Source organism: Gopherus evgoodei, chromosome 3 (genome assembly GCF_007399415.2).
Source record: "Gopherus evgoodei ecotype Sinaloan lineage chromosome 3, rGopEvg1_v1.p, whole genome shotgun sequence".
NCBI lineage: Eukaryota > Metazoa > Chordata > Testudines > Testudinidae > Gopherus > Gopherus evgoodei.
This window is the reverse complement of record NC_044324.1, coordinates 222750281-222762491: the sequence shown is the minus strand read 5'-3', so window position 1 is coordinate 222762491 and position 12211 is coordinate 222750281. Positions and strand designations below refer to the sequence as shown.

At 48.4% G+C, this 12211-nt stretch overlaps 1 long non-coding RNA gene across 3 annotated transcripts in view; it reads right to left on the bottom strand.

Moving 5' to 3' along the window:
- LOC115649336 overlaps positions 1–11959 on the bottom strand; it is a 176440-nt gene extending 164481 nt beyond the window's left edge. For all 3 annotated transcript variants that reach the window (XR_003999811.1, XR_003999812.1, XR_003999810.1), the window contains exon 1: positions 11684–11959. This is a non-coding gene — a long non-coding RNA (uncharacterized LOC115649336). The remainder of the gene's footprint in view (positions 1–11683) is intronic.
- Positions 11960–12211: the final 252 nt, after the last annotated feature.

Below are 12211 nucleotides of genomic sequence, written 5' to 3'. Positions count from 1 at the left end.
ATTCCTCTGCCATCAGCAAATGTCTGCAAAACCCACTGGCAAAGGGTGTGTCTCATCCTACTCTAGTTACTGGTCTACACAGAGGATAACAGCCTTCTACTGCTACCCATTATGCTATTAGTTCAAGTGGCTGAGGTCTATGTGGTAGTTCTAATAGTCTAGACCCTAATGACGTCTCAAGTTGGGAGTCAATATGTTTCCACACAAACTAATTTCTGGGAGGGGGATCTAATTAGGGAAATGACATCCCAAGAATATATGAACAGAACATTAAAGTTGCAAAGTCAATTTAAAAATTAGGAAATTCCAGAATTAAGGCTGCATGTGCAATTTAAGTCAGTGTCTTCATGTCCGTGCATTAAGATACAGTCTTTATACTATTTCTTTGCACAGCACCCCTGCCTCATTCTGCGCACAGGAAGGATCTGCTCTGGGGACAAATCAGGAGTGTGAAGCGAAGGAGGCTGTTGTCTGTAGGATCCCTGCCTCATTAGTTGCACAAGTTGGATGATGTGTCACAAACAAGGCAGGAGATAGCTTGAAAAAAGAGGATGGTCTAGAGTTAAGGAAGATGAATGCTGCCCTGGGGAACTGGATTCAATGCCTACCTCTGCCCTGTGTTGGTTGGGCAAATCACTTCAACCAAACCTTGCACAGCGGTTCATTCACTGAAGGGCTTTAAACTAGGTTCGATGGGGACAGGTGAGCAAACCCCACAGGTAAGTGGGGAACAAGACCTGGGAGATGGGTTGGAAACAGGAGGGAGCACGGGCTATAATGGCAGAGAGAAAGGAGGGTCAGGGCAAAGCTGGGAGGCAAGATCAAACCAGTATCTTAGATGCCTATATACAAATGTGAGAAGTATGGGTAAGAAGCAGGAAGAACTGGAAGTGCTAATAAATAAATACAACTATGACATTGTTGGCATTACTGAAACTTGGTGGGATAATACACACGACTGGAATGTTGGTGTGGATGGATATAGTTTGCTCAGGAAGGATAGACAGGGGAAAAAGGGAGGAGGTGTTGCCTTATATATTAAAAATGTACACACTTGGACTGAGGTGGAGATGGACATAGGAGACGGAAGGGTGGAGAGTCTCTGGGTTAGGCTAAAAGGGGTAAAAAACACAGGTGATGTCGTGCTGGGAGTCTACTACAGGCCACCTAATCAGGTGGAAGAGGTGAATGAGGCTTTTTTCAAACAACTAACAAAATCATCCAAAGCCCAAGATTTGGTGGTGATGGGGGACTTCAACTATCCAGATATATGTTGGGAAAATAACACCGCGGGGCACAGACTATCCAATAAGTTCCTGGACTGCATTGCAGACAACTTTTTATTTCAGAAAGTTGAAAAAGCTACTGGGGGGAAGCTGTTCTAGACTTGATTTTAACAAATAGGGAGGAACTCGTTGAGAATTTGAAAGTAGAAGGAAGCTTGGGTGAAAGTGATCATGAAATCATAGAGTTTGCAATTCTAAGGAAGGGTAGAAGGGAGTACAGCAAAATAGAGACAATGGATTTCAGGAAGGCGGATTTTGGTAAGCTCAGAGAGCTGATAGGCAAGGTCCCATGGGAATCAAGACTGAGGGGAAAAACAACTGAGTTGGCAGTTTTTCAAAGGGATGCTATTAAGGGCCCAAAAGCAAGCTATTCCGATGGTTAGGAAAGATAGAAAATGTGGCAAAAGACCACCTTGGCTTAACCACGAGATCTTGCGTGACCTACAAAATAAAAAGGCGTCATATAAAAAATGGAAACTAGGTCAGATTACAAAGGACGAATATAGGCAAATAACACAGGAAGGCAGAGCAAGATTAGAAAGGCAAAGGCACAAAATGAGCTCAAACTAGCTATGGGAATAAAGGGAAACAAGACTTTTTATCAAAACACTAGAAGCAAGAGAAAGACCAAGGACAGGGTAGGCCCACTGCTCAGTGAGGAGGGGGAAACAGTAACGGGAGACTTGGAAATGGCAGAGATGCTTAATGACTTCTTTGTTTCGGTCTTCACTGAGAAGTCTGAAGGAATGTCTAGTATAGTGAATGCTTACGGGAAGAGGGTAGGTTTAGAAGAGAAAATAAAAAAAGAGCAAGTAAAAAATCACTTAGAAAAGTTAGATGCCTGCAAGTCACCAGGGCCTGATGAAATGCATCCTAGAATACTCAAGGAGTTAATAGAGGAGGTATCTGAGCCTCTAGCTATTATCTTTGGGAAATCATGGGAGACGGGGAGATTCCAGAAGACTGGAAGGGGGCAAATATAGTGCCCATCTATAAAAAGGGAAATAAAAACAACCCAGGAAACTACAGACCAGTTAGTTTAACTTCTGTGCCAGGGAAGATAATGGAGCAGGTAATCAAAGAAATCATCTGCAAACACTTGGAAGGTGGTAAGGTGATAGGGAATAGCCAGCATGGATTTATAAAGAACAAATCATGTCAAACTAATCTGATAGCATTCTTTGATAGGAATGAGCCTTGTGGATAAGGGAGAAGCGGTGGATGTGATATACCTAGACTTTAGTAAGGCATTTGATACGGTCTCGCATGATATTCTTATAGATAAGCTAGGAAAGTACAATTTAGATGGGGCTACTATAAGGTGGGTGCATAACTGGCTGGATAACCGTACTCAGAGAGTAGTTATTAATGGTTCCCAATCCTGCTGGAAAGGTATAACAAGTGGGGTTCCGCAGGGGTCTGTTTTGGGACCGGCTCTGTTCAATATCTTCATCAACGATTTAGATGTTGGCATAGAAAGTACGCTTATTAAGTTTGCGGACCATACCAAACTGGGAGGGATTGCAACTGCTTTGGAGGACAGGGTCAAAATTCAAAATGATCTGGACAAGTTGGAGAAATGGTCTGAGGTAAACAGGATGAAGTTCAATAAAGATAAATGCAAAGTGCTCCACTTAGGAAGGAACAATCAGTTTCACACATACAGAATGGGAAGAGACTGTCTAGGAAGGAGTATGGCAGAAAGAGATCTAGGGGTCATAGTTGACCACAAGCTAAATATGAGTCAACAGTGTGATACTGTTGCAAAAAAAGCAAACGTGATTCTGGGATGCATTAACAGGTGTGTTGTAAACAAGACACGAGAAGTCATTCTTCCGCTCTACTCTGCGCTGGTTAGGCCTCAACTGGAGTATTGTGTCCAGTTCTGGGCACCGCATTTCAAGAAAGATGTGGAGAAATTGGAGAGGGTCCAGAGAAGAGCAACGAGAATGATTAAAGGTCTTGAGAACATGACCTATGAAGGAAGGCTGAAGGAATTGGGTTTGTTTAGTTTGGAAAAGAGAAGACTGAGAGGGGACATGATAGCAGTTTTCAGGTATCTAAAAGGGTGTCATCAGGAGGAGGGAGAAAACTTGTTCACCTTAGCCTCCAATGATAGAACAAGAAGCAATGGGCTTAAACTGCAGCAAGGGAGATTTAGGTTGGACATTAGGAAAAAGTTCCTAACTGTCAGGGTAGTTAAACACTGGAATAAATTGCCTAGGGAAGTTGTGGAATCTCCATCTTTGGAGATATTTAAGAGTAGATTAGATAAATGTCTATTAGGGATCGTCTAGACAATATTTGGTCCTGCCATGAGGGCAGGGGACTGGACTCGATGACCTCTCGAGGTCCCTTCCAGTCCTAGAGTCTACGAGTCTATAAGTTCCCTATTTTCTGGGCTCCCCATAAGAAACAGTTCAGCTCTGATTTGCCAGAGTGCTGAGCACTCAATTGCAATTGAAATTAATGGGAGTTGTGCATTGAACATAGAATTACAGGACTGGAAGGGACCTTGAGAGGTCATCTAGTCCAGTCCCCTGCACTCATGGCAGGACTAAATATTATCTAGACCAATGGTGGGCAATATGTGGCCCGCCACCTCCTGCAGCTCCCATTGGCTGGGAATGGTGAACCGTGGCCAGTGGGGGCTGCGGGGTGGGAGGCGTGCTTGCAGATGGCCAATGTCCATAAAGTGTCTCACAGCCTGCAATCAGCTTAACCTGGTACGCCACATGTGGCCCGCGGGCCGCAGATTGCCCACCACTGATCTAGACCATTCCTGACAGGTGTTTGTCTAACCTGCTCTTAAAAATCTCCAATGATGGAGATTCCCCAACCACCCTAGGCAATTAATTCCGGTGCTTAACCACCCTGACAGTTAGGAAGTTTTTCTTAATGTCCAACCTAACCCTCCCTTGCTGTAATTTAAGCCCATTGCTTCTTGTCCTATCCTCTGAGGTTAAGAAAAACAATTTTTCTTCTTTCTCCTTGTAACAGTCTTTTACTTACTTTAAAACTGCTATCATGTCCCCTCTCAGTCTTCTCTTTTCCAGACTAAACAAACCTAATCTTTTCAATCTTCCCTCGTAGGTCATTTTTCTAGACCTTTAATAATTTTTGTCACTCTTCTCTGGAATCTCTCCAGTTTGTCCACATCCTTCCTGAAATGTGGCACCTAGAAATGGACACAATACTCTAGCTGATGCCTAATCAGAGCGGAAGAATTACTTCTCATATCTTGCTTACAACACTCCTGCTAATACATCCCAGAATGATGTTTGCTTTTTTTGCAACAGCGTTACACTGTTGACTCATATTTAGCTTGTGGTCCACTATAACTCCTTCCGAGGCAGTCATTTCCAATATAATATAATAAAGTGCTCTGGAAATTCAAGGTCAATGGGTCTCAGTTAATAAATTCATATTTTGGCCTTAATCTCCCTGTATATCAGGTCCTCAGCTTTAAACCGGGGATAATGATACCACCTCAGAAAAACTGATTGTTTGTGAAACACTCAAACACTAGGGTAAGAGCTCCAGAGAAACAGCTGGAGGAAAAGCATATTTCTGTGCAGGGTGCAGGGTTTGGATGGTGAGTGGCAAATAAGGCCACACACTGAATGAGGAGGAAAAAGAAATACTGACTAGAGATGTAAATATAATTTTAAAATGTAACCATTTAAATGATTAAAATTATATCATTTAGTTGGTTAACTGATTCAAGGGAGAGGGGTTGGGGTCGCTCTGTCCAGCCGGCCCGGGGCTGGGGGTTAATGGTTAGAGTGGACTAACTGGTAAGATTAATGTTAACTGATTAACCATTTAATATTTTACATCCCTAATACTGACTGGCTATCTCCCTGCTCACTAAATGAGGCAAGACATGTGGTAAAAGAGGGTATGTGACCCTGTAATTAAAGACTAGATCATCATCCAGACGCACAAGCAGCCTAATTCTGGCATTTCCTAACTCTGCATACTTGACTGCACACCTAATAATGTTCTTTTCACATCGTCTTTTGGGGATGTAACTGCTAGTCTGAGGCTGCTTGTTAGCGATACCATATAGAATAGTATCAGCTATGCTGTGGTGCGATTCAGTGTCTGGAAAAAGAAGGGGACACTGAAGTTTATGGGCATGAAGATCTTTCATTGCATATGCATCAGTGTAGTAGGATTTGTTCTAGTCATAATGGGCCTGATTCAGCCACCTAATTCACACTGAGTAGTACTTACATACGGCATCCTATTGACAATAAATGCTTGGCAGAATCAGGCCCCTTATTTGTATCTCTGTCAGTAACAATAGAGCAGAGCAAGAAGAGCATTGCAGCAATTGCAAGGTATGGAGTCAATACCGCATAAAGGTTTTCATCTCCAGTACTTACTCCGGGCAAAGCTTGTTCGTTTTTTTCCATTGCTCTTACATGCTCATTAGACACAGAACAGCCTGTGGCATAAACATGTGCCCTGGACACAGAGCTTGCCCTGAATTAATTACAAAACTACCCTTTGTGCAGGGCCTAGTTGTGAAAAGCAAAACTGAAAACTGCCCTATTTGTGCATCAATGGGCTTGCACTCCCAGCTTTGCTGAGTGAGTGAACCTTCTAGTCTTGCTGCTGAGTTTCCAAATCTCAGTGTCGAAAGCATGACTGGGGAAAAAAAGTTCTTCAAAAGCAGAGCAGTGTGTTAGTGTCAACGACAGCTCTGTGGTGGCAAGCGGTAACCGGGAGCGCTGCCGGGGATGAGCCACTACGGAACAGACTTCATCACCATGGCTTTGAACTGTTCTCCACAGCCCGGAGAGCCCCGCACTGCACTTCCGCCACGCTCAAACCCACTGACCCAGCCAGCTCTTCGGGTAAGGAGGCTTTGATGCAATTTCCGTCAGAGCCTGTCAGTGCTGCCCTGGAGATGGCTGCTGAGTCACCCGTCACCAGCGTGGAAGAGAAGGTGCTCCGTATGCTTGCTGCCCAGGAGTTAGCGCGTGAGTCTGAGCCTCTCCCAGGGTAACATGCAGCGCTCACTCTGGCCTCGGGGGTAGGCCCCACTGAGACCTGGATTATTCCACTGAACCCCTATGCCCGCTTATTGGCTTCATTGCAGTGACCACAAGAGGGAATTGCTCTCCAAAGAGAGTCCGGTGATGGTTTTGTAGTGAAGTGTTTACTAAGAAGAGAAACCAAGTGCAAAGAGCGGCGGAGATGCTACTTATCAGCTCGGCCATGTAAGCATCCACAGCACTGCACCCCGGCTGACCTCGCTCCAGTGCTTGTGAGTCAGACCTCAAAATGGCCACGAATCTCAGACAAGACAAATGGCAGGTTCCAAATGACAAGGGGCTGGAGAATGCGCTGTTCCCCCACCAAAAAAATGTAGTTCCCCATTTGTTAATGAGATGATCCCCCTCCGCTTCACATACAGCTGCAATAAACCTCTCTCTAAAAATGATCAGACACCTCCACAAGCATCTCCTCCACCTCTCTGGCACCCTTCTCAGTGCTACAGCTGGGCTGCAAGGACAATTCCAGCTCCGAGGAGCACTTCCATGGAGGAGAGGCTACCCACCCTAGTGCGACTCACCTGTGCAACGACCAGAATTGCGGGCCTCATGCCAGGGGATACCAGGGATACCCAGGAGGAACTTGCTGAAAAGGTGGGGAGGCATAGGCAAAGCCATGGCTCTGGCCCCTCCATGGCAGGCACAGTGGTATTATACTGAACCCTTTAAAGGGGTGGTAAAAGGGTTGCCACCTCTGGAGCACCTCCTGATAGCACAGGGTGACCCTGCAGCATCCCTGCCTCAGTTTCCCTTCACGAGGTTTTTCTGTCTCTCCCAGAGATTCATGTGGCTCAGCCCTCCAGTGAAGTCACTCTCCAAGTTCAACCCCCTTTCGAGGCACTCAATGTTCACAATAAACACCACCTTTGACAGTGGTCCCAAATGAACACAAAGGGTTTTCCTGCCCTCTCTGGGCTGAACGGGCAGTTCTCACTCTATGCAGAGCACTGGCTCGGCCGGCTCTTCCATGCTGGAAGTCTCCCTTCTTCTAGGGCCAGCCTACAGCTTCCCCCCTTCTTCCCTGGACTGGGAAAAGTCAGCCACCACTGCCTCAGCTCCCCAGGCCTCTTGTGGAACAACGGCCCCAGCACTGCCTCCCTGGAGCCCAGAGTTTCTCCCGGTCCACCACAGGCGCTGGCTTCACTCGGGTAACACTTTCCTGCAGGGCCCCCTCCTGGGCTTCCCCCCATTTTATGTCCTACACACAGTGTAGGTGTGGCAGGGTGGGGGCTAACTGAACAGGACTGGCTAGTCCTGGGTCTAGCATTGCCAGGCTGGTTTTCGACCGGAATGCCTGGTCAAAAAGGGACCCGGCAGCTCCAGTCAGCACCGCTGACCGGGCCGTTAAAAGTCTGATCAACAGCGCAGAAGGGCCAAGGCAGGCTCCCTGCCTGCTGTGGCTCTGCACAGCTCCCGGAGGCAGTGGCATGTGCTTCCCCGGCTCCTATGCATAGGGACAGCCAGGGGGCTCCGCACGCTGCCATCACCACAAGCACCAGCTCTGCAGCACCCAATGGCCAGGAACCATGGCCAATGGGAGCTGCAGAGGCAGCACCTGAGGACGGGACAGCACACAGTGCCACCTGGCAGCACCTCTGCATAGGAGCCAGAGGGGCAACATGCCATTGCTTTTGGGAGCTGCCTGAGGTAAGCACTTCCTGGAGCCTGCACCCCTCAACCCCCCCCATGCCCCAACAGCCTTCCCCAGCCCAGAGCCCCCTCCTGCACCCCAAACTCCTCAGCCCCAGCCCTACCACAGAGTCTGCACCCCCAGCCGGAGCCCTCACCCCGCACACACACACTGCCCCAGCCCAGAGCCCCCTCCCATGCTCCAAACCCCTCAGTCCTAGCCAAGAACCCCCTCCTGCACCCCAAACCTCTCGGCTCCAGCCCTACCACAGAGTCTGCACCCCCAGCCGGAGCCCTCACCCCCCACACACACCCTGCCCCAGCCCAGAGCCCCCTCCCATGCTCCAAACCCCTCAGTCCTAGCCAAGAACCCCCTCCTGCACCCTAAACCCCTCGGCCCCAGCCCTACCGCAGAGTCTTCACCCTCAGCTGGAGCCTTCACACATCCTGCCCCAGCCCAGAGCCCCCTCCCACACTCTGAACCCCTCAACCCCAGCCTGAAGCCCCCTCCTGCACCCCAAATCCTTCATCCCTGGCCTGCACCCCCAGATGGAGCTCTCAACCCCCCCCACTCCCCACCCCAATACCCTGCCCCAGCTCAGAGCCTCCTCCTGCACCTGAATCCCTCATTTCTGGCCCCAGCCCAGAGCCTGTAGCCCCTCAAACACTCCAACCCCCTGCCTCAGCCTGGAGCCCCCTCTAATACTCTGAACCCCTCGCCTCCACTCCCAGGCCTAGGGTGACCAGGCATCCAGTTTTTGACCAAACACCCAGTCGAAAAGGGGCCTTGGCAGCTCCTGGTCAGTGGTGCTGTGGGGCTAAGGCAGGCTACCTGCCCGTCCTGGCACCATGCTGTGCCCTGGAAGTGGCCAGCAGGTCAGGCTCCTAGATAGGGGGTGCCATGGGGCTTCATGCGCTGCCCCCACCCCGAGCACTGGCTCCATGGCCAATGGGAGCTAGAGGCTGGTGCCTGTGGACGAGAGCAGTGCACAGAGCCTCCTGGCCCCCCCGCCTAGGAGCTGGACCTGCTGCTGGCCACTTCTGGGGGGCAGCGTGGTGCCAGGACAGGCAGAGAGCCTACCTTAGCCCCACAGCACCACTGACGAGGAGCCATCTGAGGTAAGCCTGCACCCCAACCCTAAGCCCCTGCCTTGAGCTCCTCCCACAACCCAAAGCTCCCTCCTGCACCCCAAGCCCCTCATCCCCAGCCCTACCCCAGAGCCTGCACCTCCAGCTGGAGACCACACCCTCCCTGCACCCCAACTCTCTGCCCCAGCCCAGACTCCCCTCCCACAACCTGAACCCTTATCATCAGCCCCAGCCCAGAGCCCGTACCTCCTCCTGTACCCCAACCCTCTGCGTCAACCCACAGCCCCTTCCCACACTCCGAATCCCTCAGCCCCACCCCCAGCCTGGAGCCCCCTCCTGTACCCCAGAGCCTGCACCCACTCCAACACCCCAACCCCTTGCCTCAACTTGCAGCCCCCTCCTGCACTCTGAATCCCTAGGCTCCACCCCCACGTCTGGAGCCTCCTTCTGCATCCCAAACCCCTCATCCCTGGCCTCACCCCAGAGCCCACCCCCTCAGGTTGAGCCCACACACCCCAACTCCCTGCCCCAGCCTGGAGCCCCCTCTTGCACCCTGAACCCCTCATTTCTGCCCACACCCCAGAGCCTGCACCTCCAGGTAGAGCCCTCACCCCCTCCCACACCCAAACCCCATGCCCCAGCCCAGTGCAAGTGAGGGAGAGTGAGGGAGAGCAAGCCACCGAGAGAGGGGGAATGTAGTGAGTGGGGGTGGGGTCTTGGGGAAGGGGCGGGGTCTTGGGGAAGGGGCGGGGCAGGGTCTCAGGGAAGGGGCGTGGCTAGGGTGTTCAGTTTTGCACGATTAGAAAGTTGGCAACCCTAAAAGCACCAGAAGGATAAACCTTTCAGAACCACCTAGGAGACACTTTTGTCAATGGAATCTCTTCAAAGCAAATCTGCAAAGAATCTGTGGCTGAGTCGAACACAAGTTATTGGGCTCCAAGCAGGCATCACACTTGGTGAAATTCTATGGCAAGGGATCAGGCTAGATAATCACAATGGCCCCCTTGAAATTACACTCAATGGATTAAAAACGAGGTAACTGGTACGTCACAAAAATAAGTGTGAACGTGGATCTTGGTCCGATGCAGGGGTTCCCAGCGGGGCACCCAGAGGGATCATTTCTTAGCCCAGTCAGACTGGACGTGTTTCTGCAAGACATACTAAGTTCTGTACTCCATGCAGGAGTCACTGGTTGAAATTTTCTGGCCTATGCTAAGCTGGACAGCAGACTAGACCATAATGGTCCCTTCTGGCCTTGAAATCTACGATCCTAAGCACAGGAAGGAATTGTAGTTGCAAGATATTTAGACTCAAGGGCCGAGACATGCACATGATGAGAGCTATTTTCATTCTGTTGTATCAAATGAATCGCCTGCAAGCAGAGGGCAGGCTGCAAAGATTGTAGCAGTGTATCTCAAAAAACAACACCCACCCCAGTCGTTTTACTAACTGCAGCTGAAGTAGGTAGAGACTTCTACAAGCAAATGAGTCTGTGATACCGTTTGCTGAAGGCAGGTTTAACCTCCCTTTTCAACAACAAGCCATTTTTAAGGAGAGTGCTGACTCATTTTAATCCATGTAGCCCACGCACTCAAGTTACTGTACCCAAGAGATAGGGCAGCACTCTTCCTCTTGTTATGCCATAATTCGGGGGAGGGGGGTTCTTTCTCTTTCTCTCTCTCTCTTTTTTTTTTTTAACAAAAAAACCAAAACCAAGTTACCAAAAATGCTTGTCATGTGACTTATGATACAGTAAATGAAACTGGGTCTACAGTAAGTAGATAGGCTTGAAAAACAACATTTCCAGCAGAAGATGAACACCAGCATTTTGCTTAGCATCAAACTCAGTCAGTTAACAACATGGGAAATATAGATGCAGCCTTCAGTAATCTATAAAGGTCTAATCACATTGCTCACTTGCTCGCTCTCACGTAGCAGCTTTACACCGTTATATTTGATGGTACAACACACTCAAATTATTGACTTGTGTCTCTGCATTTGGATAAAATGACAAAGAATATATGTAGCACAGAGCGTGAGGCAAAGCTCACAGAAGTCAATGGGAGAAGTTCAGTTGATTTCAGTGGGCTTTGGATCAGGTCTCCACTGAAACACAGTTATATATAAAATGTACATATGTTGCATTTCTGTCCATTCTTGAATGAAAAACTTGCACTAACAGCAGGCAGCCCAAGAACAGAAGTTACCCTCCCTGAATGTAGAATGAAACAGCAAACTCCAGCCCCCTCCTCCCTTTGGCTTGTGCAATAACCCACATCAAACTGAGCTCAACTTTTGAACTTAATGGCTTCTTGATCAGTTTTCTTTACCATCTAACACAGCCAACTGCTCGGTCTACAACAAGCAGCTACAAGCTGTAATGAATCCAGTGCATTCATTATTAGGAAATCTCACAAATCAAAAGTACATCTGCCAATGGTATATGGATGAAAAAAAAACACCACACCAAACCAAACAATTCCATCCTGCTAACATTTCAGTGCACTGAATACATCAGTTCTGTGTTCCAGTGGGGCAGAGCTAACCCCACATTAGATTCTAATACATACTGCAAAATTATCACCAATACAAAACGGACAGAAACATACTCACCAGGAGCTGTTTTCCCCCTCACTTTCCTACGAGGAGGGTGCCTATGAAGACACATATCTAGATTCTAAATATTTTTTCTTTTGATTTAAAAATCAAGAAGTACTAGCTACACAGACATAATATCGCTTATTTCCCTCCATTAAGCAATGATGTCCAAAATGTTTAAGAGGGAAAAAAAAACCCTCAGTCTTCATTCTCATTGGAACAAAATTACTCATGCTGACTCACCAACCACTACTTCCTCTAGCTTCATTCTCTTCATACTTCTGGGTATGACTGGTCAATTTCTCAGGGTCTCTATCGCAACTTCTGCTCTTCCAGGAAGAATAGCCTTTAATGACACCATGGGTGGGAAATGTTTTGTATACTCTTTGAACAGATCCTGCTGCCTCTTCTGTTTCTACAAAAGGCCAGGGAATCACCTCCAGAGGAAACAGTAATGAATGATAAAGTAAACATCAGAAACAGAGAATGAGAGTTTGTGAGTGAATTTCATTTCTTCTCCACCTATTCATGTACTGTATAATA